The following is a 16,141-nucleotide window of genomic DNA, read 5'->3' on the forward strand; positions in this document are numbered from 1 at the left end:
CCTTTTTTCAGAACCAAGTCTGATACGTGAACCTCACGCAATAGCCCCTAACACCGTACATTGCTACGTATGAAATGAACAGGTCTTCAGAAAGAAATCATGGCCTTTATTAATTTTCTACCATCTGATTTTTTTCACTGAATTGACATCTGTTGGCAGCTCATGTTTATATAAAGTCAATGAAATGTCACGGAGGTAGTAACTGATAAGGATAACGATGATAGGAATAACAACAGCATTTATAAGCTCTGAAAACAAATGCTGAGTTGATTTTTTTACTGCCAATTTCTGTGACTAAATTTTGAGCCTCATATTGCACCTCTTCTGATATATGTGATATTTGTAGCTCTTCTCAAAACCTCCATCAGGTTGGAGTAAGTCTAATACGAGGGAGTCATATTAGATCCACATAGCTAAATGAGAAATTTTAGGTGATTCTTGTAGGTAAAAACTTTTTGTTTCCAAAGATGAGCTAAAGATCTCTGAAGAATACCATTGGCTTCTAGTTTGACATATTCACTTTTAAAACTGATCTTTTTTAAATCAAAGTCTAGGGACGTACAACAGGCTCAGAAGAGTACACAACTCGGAATGAGGCAGTCTTTGAAGCAAAGCATAAAAGCTTGGTATCCTCAAGAAAAGGGTAAGACAAGTTGGCAAGAACTCAGATACAAATGGTGAGGAACGGTCTGAAGAAGGAGGAAAAAAAACCTATTCCCAATTTAAAGGGTTACCAAAAAATTGAAAAGACGACTACAGACAGACATACTTCTAAGAAGCCTGGCTGGGTTAGAATGCTTCTCTCTCTTCAACAAGCCCTCCGGGCCTGAGCGGGAAATAGGTGTTACAGCTGCTTCCCTCCCTGCCGCACCGGAACGGCAGCGAGTGCTTTAACGGGTTGAGGAAGGCCCCGAAGACTGCAAGTTCAGTAAACGCAATACTAATGGGAGATCTCTATTACCTCCATGGAGACTGGGAAAATGCCACATTATGGTGTGATGCCCAAACTCATTTTTTACTGACCATGACAGACTGGCACTTGGGGCGGGGGGAAGCAACCTCTCCCTTAAAAAAAAAAAAAAAAAAAAAAAAAAAAAGGGAATTTCTCCATAGCTTCTCCATCCGAGGGGAAGGAACTCTTGACTTGCTCCTAAACACCCAGATCCTGCTCCAAAATGATGAAATGGAAACGGCACAAGCAGTGACTACAGGGGCTCAGAACTAGCACTCAGGAACTGTCCTTTTCACTATTTCATTTTAACTTTTTTAAACAAGGCTAAGGAAAAGCCAGATAGCTGTGATTATGGTGTTTAAATTCAAAATGGTGATTACATAAAAACTGAAAGTTTGTAAAAAAAAAAAAAAAATTTAAAAGCACTGTGAAAGGGGTGTTTGTGAATCGAAGAGTACTTAATGGCATTATATTAAAGTCTCAAAGCAAATGCTATCTACTGAGATATTTTGAAAAGATAAAAAAAAGCTAGTATGATTAAACAGCAAGATAACGGAGTAAGAGAGAAGTAAACATCAATCCTTCAAAAGACTGCAGTTATGTACAAATGAGGAAAAGAAAAAGAGTCAAAACATTTGGTTGGTTAAATGCAAAAAACTACAGTAAATTCTGCCAAAAAAAAAAAAAGCTTTACTTGGGAAGGGATTTTAAAAACTAATTACTTTTTCAAATACTGAAGAAACAGTAAGTCTGACAGAGGTATATTTGAAGGTGCTAATGAGGAAAAAAGAAAGAAAAAGAAAAAGAAAGAAATGCCAAACATCTAACACATACATCCCCTTGCCTCAGGATAATATGATACTATGGATATTAAGATGTCATGTACACTGCAAAATTACTAGCGAATCTTTCTTGTCTTTATTAATACAGTCAGTGAAGGTAGTGAGAGTTTAATACATCTGTCCTACCCTATTCCCTAGCCGAGTCCTACAGGTCACTGTCAGAGGAAAGTGCTCAGATCTTTTGTCTGACAGGGTAAAGCTGTTGTTAGGTTTAAGGTGGACAACAGCATTTCTGGAGATCAAAAACACATAGAACATTATTTTTAATGAGTTATTGAGGGAAATAAGCTGCTAAAACTCACTTCTGCCTTCTAAAAGTCTGAGTTGATAGACTGCATTTACATGTGTTTTGCTCAACTTGCAGCATCGGCAACACCACTGAATCCTATATAGCCAGATCTCATAACACTAAATAACTGTGACCAACCCGATCTCAAAAATACCTGGACTTACCCCTGTGTATACAATTCACCTGGGGCCTATTTCCAATAGAACCTTTTAAACATTCTGGAAAAATACAAACCTTGCTCCAGTGTCATGGAATAGATATATAATTTGGAATAAACTTTTTTCCTAATATTTTAAGATATGGGAGACTGTTATCAAGTATTTTTTTCCAGTTATGCTAATCACTTTGTGCAACAAAGTTTAACTCCAAGTCTGGCTGCTGTATGGACTCAACTAAGGCTATTCCAGATTTATTTCCACACCAAGGAATTTAGACTCCCTAGACCTAATATTTCAGCAACTTATACCTTTATACAGAGCCAAAAGGAAGCATTTTACCACCTTGTTTGCAGAGATTATTGCTACCACTACTACCGCCTTGCGCCAGACAAAAGGTGCATTTCTTCCCCAGGCTCCTTCAAGCTGCTGCCAAAAAGACAGCAGCAAGCAGGGGACTGAGCATTTTTGACACATTCTTCAGACTGGTCCACAGGACACCCTTCCTTTATCCGTGGTTGTGTAATCATTTACTGCCATGCTAGGGGAACATAAAAGACATAGCAATGCAACTCATCCCTTCAGCTATAAAAGAACCCACTTAGCGGAGTTCTAAAAAAATTACCAAGAATATGGAAAGGTCTTAAAGTATCTGTCTACAGAGGGCACTGTTGAGAACATGGTCCGAATTACACTGTATGCTGGCACGGTGAGCACGATCGTAGTCAGGCTTTATTGACTATGACTATTAACAAGCTCATTAGTGAAGCGCCTGAACTGTTTCTTCTGTTACCATTGCGTGCCAGCAGCTCATCTGTGTTACCAAGGCTCACTAGCGGGAGGGAAAAAAAAAGGCACTGTAGCTGGTCTTTGAATTGCTTGAATTGTGCTTGTCCAAAGTAGCTTAGTGCAAACGACCGTGACCATCTCTATTATGTGTTCTTCCTGGATTGTCACACCAGGTCCCAAGATGTACTGCTTTAATTTTATAGCTTAAATATTTTGTCTGTCCATGTGCTACTATACTGCATTTTAAAAATCTATTAAAATATGCCTCTGAAGTTTGCTTGTCTCTTCAAAAGCTTTGTGCATTCTGTCAGTAACCTTCAGGAGCGAATCTGATAAAGAGGACAAACTGAGCTTCTTAGTGCCTAGGTTAATGAGCTAAAGTGGAAATGCAGAGTGACTAAAGAGCAGGAAAGCTTAAAAGCATCAAGAGAAGGAAAACCAAATCTTTTGAGATTCTTACTGAGATTTATTTTTTTACGTAAAACAAGTTAAGTTTAGAGTCATTTAGCAGATTAAGAAGAATTATTGAAATTCCCAGTACGTAGTGGCCATGACGATAATAAGTATTTGGAACTTGATGTAAATCGCTTTCTCATTTTCTTGCTTTATTTTGATCGTCACTATTTACAAAGCTGTTTGTTTTTCAGCAAACATCAGAACAGTAATCATATTCATCATCTTTATGAAAGAACTGGAACGTAAGTACAAGCCAAGTATCTCTATAGAAGATCTGTCTAGCTCCCGAGGTATGTGTGTCTTACACACTTTATGTGGGGATATTTACATTAATGCATGTTTCTCCCCTATTTGTTTTAGTTTGAAGATCAGACAATATATTTTCAAATGTTCTTCCTCTGATTAATAAATAGAACAGGGATGGTTTTCAACATAGGTGTATCAAATGGGATGTGAACTTCCAGACCTGAACACACAAAAAGTATCTCCTGTGGGACAAGGTCAGATTAAGGGAAGAAACTGAGCTGAACCTACTGGTTTTGTACTGTTGGATATAAAAAAGTCTGTCAAAACTTGTATTTCAGGGTTCTTTTTTACAACAAAGTAGTCTGTGTGTTCTGAATATCTTTACAGATACAATTAACGGCCTGTGCTTAAGATGACAAGAAAATACACAGCAGTGACTATATGTTTTAAGCTAAGCTAAAATTTGACCATGCCCTTCCCCACAGGAGCTGAAATATTATGGAAAAGGATATGCTTAGTACAGCACAGTCTGGTAAGTACATGTGTTCACTAACTCAGTGTGTCAGTTAAGATCTAAGGAGGTGGAAGGGGCCACGTCTAGTCCACAGTTTGAGCAGTGTATGGCAGAACAAAAGGTGGGTTCTTTTCAACTGCATGGAAAACGTGCCTGGTTTTTATCTTTCCACAGATGGAGAAAGCACTAAGAACTTTCTCATCTCCACAGCAGTTGCAAATAGCATTGAACACAGCTACCTGCTTCTACATAAGGACCAGCAAATACCTCGTTTTCAAGTTGGTATACACAATATCTCCTCCTCTTCCTAATATTTAGAGTTCTGCCCATTCCAGAGTAACAGCTAAACTAGTGTTTAGAGAGTACTGCGTTTGCATAGCATTCACATACTTCTAGGAAGCTCTCTTTCCATTGGAACCAGCCCATTTGAGTCATTTTTGAGCAACAACTGCAAATCAAGGCCGATTCATCTGAAATGCATATTTTCATTAAAAAAGGTCCTTTCTAAACACAGGCAGTGAACAGAAGAATATATAAACACATACAGCTCACTGATAGGCAAGCACATACAGCTCACTGCTTTTCCCATTTCTGCTTTCTCCTGGAGATGGAATTACCTCTTGCCAGGGAGAAGTCATGCCTTTTTAGCATCAACACCTTGGCCTGTGAGACCAAGAATTCCCTCACCAATCCGGAGCCACATGTTCTTGATATTCCATTTGTTGATTATCTTCCTGTCCCACTGTGCTTACAAATTCCTAATACATCCCACTTTAAAAAAAAAAAAACAAAAACAAAACAAAACAAAACCAAACAAACAAGAAACCAAAAACCCACCACACGTTGGCAAATAACTACTGCATAAAATACTACGCACAGTCAACTTCTGCATGCTCCACTCCGCTCATATAGCCAGGGTTATGATTTAACACACAGAATTGAAGAACTGTACAGAAACACCACAAACTATAATTTCCCTAATGCAGTAAGTGACCTTCCGTTAAAGATAACTGCTTGTTAATCAAAGCACTTGGACATTAATCCTTTTAATGTACGTATCTTTCCCTACTCTCAAAAAAATCAGAAAATGTACACTCTTTCTATTGCCCATTTTGGCACAAAAGAGGCAGGGCCACAGCACAGATATAATTTCAGAATAAATATGATTTTCCCCCTTTAAAAAATGTACACATTTCAAGTCAGTGAAAGAACTTCTCTGGTCTGAAATTTCTTCCAGGTGATCTATAAACCATCTCATATTTACACTACAAGAGAGTAATGAGAGAATTAAACAGGATTTACAAGCTGTGGGTTTGCCATACTGATTCTTATCTGAGCTCGTACCTGAGATGCCACACTAGCCTTATTTTCACTAAAGCTGAGATATCTAATTTCTTGTTTGTACAGTGTAAATGCTTTTATTATTAACTTACATTCTTCTCATTTCTTCTAAGCATCATCATTTTCCTCCAGCTAAAAGGGACAGTGAATCAGTAGATTCTAATACTCTTGCTGATTTGCCATTCACTGCTTATGCAAACTTTGACAAAAGACAAACTGTATCCGAAGTACAACCATTCCAAAGAGAGGTGCCCAAGCTCAGTTGGATTCCAACATTTACATGTGCCCTAAACTGCAGGGGAGTTATGATGACTTCTGTAAGGTTGACATTTCCTTTGTACAACCGGCAGCATCTCAAGCAGTTCAGTCAGTAGATTGATATGAACACTCAAGCTACTCATGTGCAATTCTCTACAGGCAGCCATACCGTACTTTTTCTTCTCCAAGAAGCGCTGCAATACTCTCAAAACCTACGCTAAGCTGCTTCACGAGAGTACATGTTCAAAATGATCTGCTAGTGATGCAAATGCCACATTTTACTCATAAGAACTATGCCAAATGAGATAGCCATAGCAACACAACCATAAGCGTTGGCTGGCTAAACCTGCTCACCTATGGCAAAGTTTATTCAGCTAAACTTGTCACGCTCATGGCAATAGTTTTTAGTATCAAGAAACCACTCTCGACGCTGAGTTTCTGCAGATCTGTTCACAAACAACTAACAGCTATGCACCCCTCCTGCACTACTGGCTTGCATGGGAAGCCTGACAGGAAATATGTCGGTACAATTATCATCACGATTGAATGCCAGTAGAGGAGAACGCCAGAAGACAATTCACAGGGGATACGCTGCCTCCCTTCTTGCCAAGCAACATGTAAGCATGGCAACTGGACTGCAGAAAGGGAGACCTGAAAAGGCTGACCTTTGTCAGGTTAGACCTACAGCAAAAGGTCTGATGCCTTTCAGACCAACTTTTTCAGAAGAATCTGTTGCAGAGGCCTCAGGCCCTGCTGTGAGTACTGAGCAACATTCCCTACCTATCACAACCATTTTCTATGAAGCACGTAACAGCATTTTCCAAAGCTAAGACATGCCTTCAACACAATGGGAATGCAACATATATACCGCGTTGTGGATCCTGTAACATCCGACAGTAAAATTATTCCATTTTTTTTTTCCTGTCACATTCTCATGAGAAGATGTCTCTGCTTTCTATCGGGTGGTCACTGGGTGAGGGGTCTTGAATAAACACAGCCATGAACTTCATTCTGATCTGAAGTATGCTGCTGGCTGTATTCTCCAAGCACCCCACCATTAGCTTAGGATTTGAATACTGTCAGAGCCTGGATCCAAAACTCAAGTTCTTAAAAGATTAGCACTTCTAATCATCCAGACAGATTTGAAATAAATGGTCAGTCACTGAGTCTGGCAAATGTAAGACAGGAAAACAGCCAGCAATCCAATTTCTTTCCCAGCCAAGCCCTTAATGTATGAAAACATGATATAAGACTGGTGTACATAAAGCACTGTTTGCAGTATGTAATTACTTCTTGTTAAGGAGAAGACCTTGACGTTTTACCTCAGAGAAGCCTAAATCAGGAGCAAGGTAACGTTCAGAGCATTCTGTCAGGGGATATGGAGAGATACATCTCTCCAAACACATAATATAGGTGGGAGAAGTCAGAGCCTGCAAAGGAAGGCAGAAATCAGCAGCAAGGTTCTTCATTTGCTCACAATTAGCATCGAAGTGGTATTTTGTGAGTTCCTTATCCAAAGATATCCTTTATTAGATATTATAAATATTTTATATTTAGATGCATGCAACTTACAGGGCATTCATCAGTTTAAAATGCATGTATTTTCAAAAAATATGGAGTTTTCTTTTTGCTCTTATTAGGTCTTTCAGGCTATCAATTTTTTTTTAATATTTACTTAGCTTTCTTTACGGCATTTTAATTAACAGTAGAGTTGATAATTACATCATAATTAGACATGCTAGTGTAATCATCCTAGATGTGCTATTTTCATAAAACCTAATCAGGTATGCTTAAAACGTGTAACTGGAACATTCTAGAGGACTTTTAGGTTAACCCCAGAAAAACAGTTCTGATTGGGTTTTGTGAACATCATGTAGGACAATCAAATCCATCATCAGCTGTATCGCTTTCTACACCAGACATCTATTCTGAAACCATACTACTAAAAACAAACAAATAAATAAAACTGAAGTAACACACAGACTTAGAGCATGTACCAACTACTCAACTACTGCACTGACAGTCTGCTTCATCAAGCCCTTCCTCAAGTCTGTGTGGGACTGCGTTTGTGTCTCCACAAACCTAGTACAAGTTTCAGTAAAGTACCTAGAATAGTTTATTTCCCAGAGTAAACATTAACTGTCAAAAGCCTGTGTTCTCAATTTTGAGAAGAAAACATGGAGACTTCTCCGAGACTTGTGTACTGCGATTTCAATCTGCCATGAGCACAATTTCATTTATGGCAGCATTTTAAAATGGGCAGTGCCAAAACAAAGAAAGCAAGCACCCATAGTGCTACATCTCAAAGACTTTCTATCAGCTATTTTAGCAGCTAGAGCATATATGGTAGGCGAAAAGCAATAGCATGCACTTTTCCAATGAAAGAAGCCAGCTCTTCAAGGCTTTAGAAAGTAAACCACCTACAGACGAAGAGCTGAATTACAGAAAACCAGTCATACTTTATTTTTCCCTTAACCTTGCATGTTGTCAAGGAGGGTGTTTCAATGGAAAGGATTCATTACAGTTTTCTAAGTTCTGCATATTTTTAATAAGTTTACTCAAAAAGTAACTTAATACTTTGTGAGATTTTAGCATAATTTCATTTTACACCCTTTTATGGAATAGCTACATTCTCTGTATAACTTTCTGGTTAAAAGAGAAAAAAAAGCTGGAAAAGTATTTTTTTTCATTCCTCCATGGCTTAGAGCACACTGAATGCTCACGTTTCCCGTGCAATGACTCCCATCTCAACTGAGACCAAATGCAGAGTTCCATATGGATGCATCGCTTTCTAAAAAAATAATGGACATGGGAAATAAGAAATTTGTACTATATCAGCAAACCCAACTAGAATGCATTACTTATTCTTTAAAAAGCATTAACTGATATCAGTCTCATACGTAACAGTGGGGTGCCTCCTTCTGCTTTAAATTGACTTGCTATTTCTGCACTATAGCCTCTGCTTAAATGCAAATTCTCCAATAGAGTTTATTATAGTAAATAAGCCTCGTGTGCTGTTGATATCAAGTTCTAATATCAATTGTTTTGCTATTAAAATGAAGGTTAGGAAAGGTATATTCACAATAATGTACCATCCATCCTACATATATAGATGTACCTCAGGTAGACAATGGACTATACATCCAAGTATCCCTCTAGAACAGAGAACAGCAGGCTCTGCTGAACCAAATTTGTATCAAACTAAATTTAAATAAACAAAATAAAGAAATAAAAGCTATGAAAGAAGGTCCTATGTGTTACATACTCCAACCTAACACAACCCATTTAGAATTTGTCTACATTTCACTTTGCTGGACAAAATTGGGCGTCATTTATACTAGCCATACTTATCCTTCAAAAGTAAAGAGGTAAAGTGAAAATAAGTGAAGTATAAACACTGGAAAATAAGCAAGAGTCAGAAACATAATGTGCAAGACTGAGGATCTGTGTCTGAGAAACAAAACACTGTTCTAATGAGAGCAAGTCAAAAGACTGACTGTGATGCAGCCTTCACGACCTATTACTGTTTTGGCACTCTGCTTTGCTCCACCTTGTCATCTACATGTACGACTGCCCACCACAGTGGAAGATGTGTGAGGAAGCATTGACTTGTTTCTTGACAAAGGTCAGTGGAGAACTGCAAAATGGGGGAATTACTCATATATTCCACACAAGAGAATAATTACAGTTCATGAGAGAAGGAAAAAGCATATTGGACAACAACATTCAGCTCAGACTAACCCTTAACTGACATTGATTTCAGTTATCTAATGATATTACTATGTTTCAGCTTTCACTCAGGAAAGTAATCATCTGGCCAGAGGAGCTTATAGAATACAAAGGAGATTTAAAAACAACAGACGATAACACAGTTACATTGGATTGCTGTATGTGTGTCTTGCACTAAAGGAAGGAGCAGGAAAATGGGTTACAGTTATCTGTTGGTAACTTGCATTGCATGTCAATCTGTCCTGTCATATGTGTAACTGGAAACACTGTAATGATAACACACTTCTCTAAAACACTTAATATGAATTCAATAACCCCTCAGGCCCAAGTGGCACAGTTTGGGAACTAAAGCTTTAGTCTACTTTGATTGTTGTTAAATGTGTAGCTTCAGTAGTATGGAAGTAAGTGGAGGCTGCAAAACCTATCCAAGAAGCTGGGTAAATACTCAAGTTGTTAACTGAGCGCCTTGTTATTCCTAGTTGTGCTCACACTCGCAAATTTAAAGGCAACTTCCGTATATCCTAGATAGCACATATATGTCCTCAAGACTGTAACATGCATTTATACAAAGCTTCATACGAATATCGGAAAACAATTAAAAAGTAATATCATGGACAAAAAGATGAACATTTTTTATCCCTATTTCTATTGAAATGAGTCCTGCAGTACTTTCACACACGGGATTTATTTTTTTTTTTTTTCATTAGTTACTGAAGATAAGCTGGGAAAAAGTCAGCATGCCACATGAAAGCTTTACACGTCATAGCTAATGTGCAGACTGCCTGAAATTTCTAGGGAAGACTTCCATCGGTCCACACGAGCTGATCACTAACACAGCGGACATTTTTGGACTCAGAGATCCGTCAGTGTGTTAACAGAAGGCCTTGCGAAGAACAATGAGAACCTGCCAGTCACCAGTAGCAGCGCTACCCTAGGTAATGAAATGGCAGACACTCACAGCTCCACCAATGGAACTATTAGGAGGAGGGTTAAGCCTACACAAAGAGCAGAAAACTAAACATTTGCTCTTCCACTGTGAAGTCTGTCGCTGTAAATGTTTTAAAATAGGCTCTTTCCCCATAACAAAAGGATTTAGTAATTCAAAGAATGATGATGATGACGATCCCTGCTAAAATACTTTGCCAATGAGACTACTATGAATCTGCACATTAAATCTTCAGTGACACGTTGGCTCACGCAAGCAAACAATTGAGACAACAGTTTCCCTTCTCTCTGGAACCTAGTGAGTTTTTTAAAAAAAAAAAAAAAAAAAAGATGGAGAGTGAAGTTGAAAAAGAAAACTGAGGAATTAATCACATCCGTAGGCAAGCTCTAGAAGGGGATGTGAGGACAAGAAAAAGTATCAGAACAGGAATACTTTATGGAGATTTAAAAAGAGAATGCAATAGCTTCTTCAGAGATACCATCATACGTAACTGCCCATTCCGTTGTTGAACACTCATACCTAACATTAAGGTTTGGGTTCTCTTTATATGCTCAAAGCATTTCTTTCTGCTCAAACCACATGAAAAGTTGATTCAACTCCTACGCATTATTTAAAGATATGTGGAGTGCTACCACAGAGTGAGGGCAGACTAGTTAACACGGACAGATGAAATTTCAGGTGTTGATCACACCCGTTCTGAACACAGGCCAGGAAAAGTACACAGTAAGGCACTGTTCACTGGGAAGGTATGCTATTAAATTGCAAAAATAGAAGGTTCTTGCTTCTGTGGTGAGTCTAGGGAAGAAAAGTGGTTATAAAAGAATGTAACGGGTGTGGCAGCAGCTAATAACAAGCAAGGGCACAACGGCTGTCTGGTCCAACTGCCTGCAGGTGGTTTGTGCAAAGAGCACCATCCTGCCACAGGAAGAAACAAAGTTCAACTTTTTTTTTTTGTCATGCCAATAGAGATCGATAATGCTGTAAAAAGCAAAGCAGGCATTCGCTTTGGGAGACTCAGCAGTAGCCTTCCACAGCATCCGAAGGCCTGGATCAGCTTGCCAGGGTCAGCTGGTTCACTGACCTTAGCCATGAAGTTAACCGGTCTGAGTCCTAGAGCAGGCCAATAATCTCAGGCACCGTATCTCCTTACTACTTCAGGGCACCCTAACTATTAGTAAATATCTTTACACATACCATTTTTTTACACTAAATATCACCTTGTAGTCTGTTCTACTTTATATGAACTACGTGTAAAAGAATAACACAAGCAGCAGGATATTTAATGGGGTAATTTCCAGCTGGTTCTTAAAGTCATATATGGGTTCATTTTTCTTGAATAGGAAGAGCGTGAAATTAATTATCTACCTGTCCATTGGCACAAAGTAATCACACGCTATGAGAAGAGATTGATCTCCATTAGGACTAAATACAAAAGACCTCCAGCTCATTACAAAAGGCTTATAATCAAGTCACTGCATTGTAGCACAGTTCATTTGATAGTGCCCTAAAATTATTCAAAAAGTTAAGTAAATCCAGAACCTGCCAGTGCATCCCCAGAATGGCCAGAGAGATACAGGAAACTGAGATCATCACATTCCATGAAATGCTGAATTACTACTGTTGACAATCTCCCCGCTGCTCAAAAATCAGTCCTTGTATATGAATGCTTAATAAGAGAACCAAATATACATTCCTTTAGTTTGGCTGTAAATTCTCCCGCACGCCTATTGATCCAGATCCTATTTAAAGCTGTCACTCATCCAGAGAGGTTACTATGTTGTTTTAGAAGAGGATTTATCTAATTTCAAATATTGCACACAATTACAAACCCATACAATGAAACAGGGATAAGACCATTCATCAATTGTCAAAAAGGCATGTAGTTTCCATTTTTCTAGCTTGCTGATAACTATTAAACATTGAAACATCAGAAATGAAAAAAAAATAAAATATTTTAAATTTTATAGGTATGTTAACCCCTGCTCATGCCTGACATACTAAGGGCTACAAAGGAAATTCTGTTATAACCCTAATCCTTTCACATGACTGCAACTCTCTGCAACATCCATCCTGTTTGACTGTTCACCACTTACGAATTTTGACAATGAAGCTTCTAAAAAGGACTAAGCAAAACCACTCTCCGCTGTTTTTTTAAACTTTTCCCATATAGCACAAGTAAGCTTCTAAGTCCGTTTGTTTGAACAAGGTTGAAAATGACCCATATTTGAAACCAAACTTGAAACCTAAGAATATAGTCTTCAACAGGGCCTACTGACTTAACGCATTGCACAAAAAAGCAAGTCACGCTGAAAATGCTCACTAGGTGTCTCCATATATTTTTTTGCAGATCTAGCTGCCATGAGATTTTCTTTGCCTTAGTGATTATCTTCCCTAATCTAAGTGGTTTTAAATTAATGTGCTAGATATGGTGGCAGTTAACCAGTAAGACCATAAAGCCTGTTTGGTCCAATGGCACAGGTAGTGCTGTGCAAGTAGCACTATCCTGCCATAGTGCTAGAGGGACAAACTGGCTGTAAATTACAGGGCTATAGGGACAAACTGTCTCTATATCACTATAGCTGCTATCCTGCTACGGGGACAAACATACTAAGATGAAGATTTCTCTTCAAATAGCATGAAACTGTCCTAGTGATGCACAGGGGTACAAGTTGTGTAGTTTACAAAGCCTATGTGTTAAGAGGAGATATGAAGAGCTGGGAAAGCTCATTTCAGCTTGCCAGCTCTGTTGGTCCTAGAAATGCTAAAATCCTCTGCTTCATGACCACCATCTAGCGGCAGTCACACTTCTGTATACAGTCACATTTATGAGAATATGAAATACTTTTGTTTCCCTGGCAACACAGCACAGACAAATCACTTCCTGCACTCTCCAAGCAGCATGTCAACAGGATCAGGAGGACATGCTTCCCCAAGACTTCCATTTCCACAGTCTGCAACACATATTATTTATATAGCATAATACGTATTACTGCCCCATACATGCTGATCCTATTCTGTAGTCTGATGGGGGAAAGAGAGGAATCCTTGTGTCTCTGTTTCCTCCTCGTTTTCTTCCGAGTGATTGGCACCTCACAAGACAGAAGGGCTAACCCACTCTATCTGCACAGCATTGCCTTTGAAAAAGCTAATCAGGTAGCAACTAGAGAGAAGGCTTGCAGTTTACTTATCCTCACCCTTGACCCACACACTCAAAGAAGGAAAGACTGTAATCTAGCTTGCAAGATGAATATCCCCATAACTATCGTTAACAACACAAACAGAAGAAAAATGGGTATGAAATGGGTATACTAAAACTAATTCTGATTATTCAGTTTTAGCACCTTTGTATAATTTTTATGACATTCTGCAAAGACTACAAATTATAACATTATCTTCTTATTTAACTTTCATTTTTATTCCTCTATGTTAATACAGCAATTACATTTTAGCTCTGTACTACTACAATGTTATCCCAACCCTGCTATAAATGATAACCAGCCAAACAAGAGCAGGGGCAATTCACAGTTCTCTCCCTCTATTTTCCAGCTTATTGATATGCTTCCAAGGAGTATGCTGTAATCACTACTGTTTCAGAAAGCTGCTACTCCAATGGCAATTACTGGAGAATTTGAATCAGTTTCTACCCACCATGAAAAAAGTAAATTTCTTGTTTACAACTGGGTCTAGCATGAAGTTATGTATGGTACAGCATTACTATTCAATTACTGAATATCACGTGCCCTCTAGTGGCTAGGCACTCTAATACAAAAAATTGCTTTTGTATACTTGTTCAGAAAAATAGGTATGATGACAAGTAATTTGTAGTTGGCTAGCTCCAAGGAGTTCAATATCACATGACATGTAAAACCTGCAAGATACTAAAAAATATTTTGCTTTACTTTGCTTCCCACCATTAAGCTGTTTTCTGAGGGTGAAGGTCCAAAGCCATGATCAACAGCAACAAAATACAGTGAATTCTCGAGTTTAACCTTTGAGGAAACAAGTGTTGCTGTTACGATATGACAAAAACAGTGAAATCTGCGTAAGGCCTTCCATACAGCTCACTGTGTTGCAATTTAATTCTTTAATATTGATTCACTTATTCCACTACCCCATGATGGTTTTTTTTTTAACAAGGACACTTAGGTGGATAAAACATGCGATGACAAAGGTATATCTTTCTAGTCATTCTGTCAAAAAAGTTTGATTCTATAACCCAAAATTAGCCAGTAAGGTATATCTTCTCCTTAATGATATTACCCTTTACCTTCCAGCACTATCGTACAGTGCCTGGACACTTCTTTTTCTCTTGTAGTCTGTTAAACAACTGGCATCCAGATCAGAACCAGAACTTGAACTTCTCAGGTTTCCCAGAAGAAACAGGTAAGCTTTACAGATGTGAAGCCAGACTTCCTACAGATTTTGTCAGATGCATAATATATGCACTAGTGAACAATTATATCAATCTAAAAATCACTGAACATATCTCTGCCTTCACTAATTGGTCATGTCCGTGCTTTAGATACCTAACAATAATGTTCTTCGCAACATTATTATCTTTATGCTGAACTACTATAAACAGACAATAATAACCCAGGACAGAGGAAAAAAACAATTTTTAAAGCACTTATTAATAAAAAAAAAAAGTCATATACCTGCACCAGAATATTTGTTGTCTCCGTCATGCTCCTGCAGCATCTAAAAATAGCTATATTGACTCAATTGAAAAATGTATTGCTTATCTGTAAGTGAGCTTAAGAAAACAGCAGTGGTATTTCACCATTCAATTACCAGACATAAACCCAGTATCAGTTTATATCAGTAGCCACAAATTAGTAATTCTGATATTTGAAAACGAGCAATACTGGAGATAAGGTGGATAAGGGAAAATACTGCAGAGTCAGGAGCAATAGGTTTAACAACAGAGATATGAATTAAAACATGATACATGGGGAAGATATTCCATATGTCTGTGTGCCGAAGTGCTTGTTTTAGATGTGGACTATGCCTGGTCTATAATTATGCTAATAGCAATTAGCTAGATTAGATCAAGTAATCAGACAGTCTGCTTGGAAACATGTTGATTCTTGATTCTGCCAAGTGACTTTTCAAACTTTGCAACCAGGTAATAACGTGCCCATAGAATGTAGATTCTAAAGGAAGATTTGTCATGAAATGTGAAAGCGTTCCAGAGCACTGAGAGCACTGCTCAAAAAAATTTCCTATGACTCCTGTCTCTTTATCACAGTTAAAATTCTGCGTCTGCCCTCAGGCTTTCCCACATCTGCCTCCATTATGAAAAAAACCTGCATTCTAAAAATACATAGAACCATTACAGTATAAATTCCATTCCTCATTCAGTCATTCACAGACTACTACCATTAAAAGAAATCTATCCTCAGTATCAGATTAACATCTCTGAAGTCCGATATTTATGTGATCAGGACTTCAATGGAAAAAGGACTGAGAATGGCAGGAAAAGGAAGAGATTTCAACTGCACTATCCCATGGTCACAGAAGAATGATTCTCTCACTCATTCCTCCCACCCAGACAAACCAGCCTAATAATTTCCAACAGAAAAAAATCTAAATAAATGAAAGCATTAAATAAAATCAGATTTACA

The sequence above is a fragment of the Platalea leucorodia genome (genome assembly GCF_965183815.1).
Source record: "Platalea leucorodia genome assembly, chromosome: 5".
Lineage (NCBI taxonomy): Eukaryota > Metazoa > Chordata > Aves > Pelecaniformes > Threskiornithidae > Platalea > Platalea leucorodia.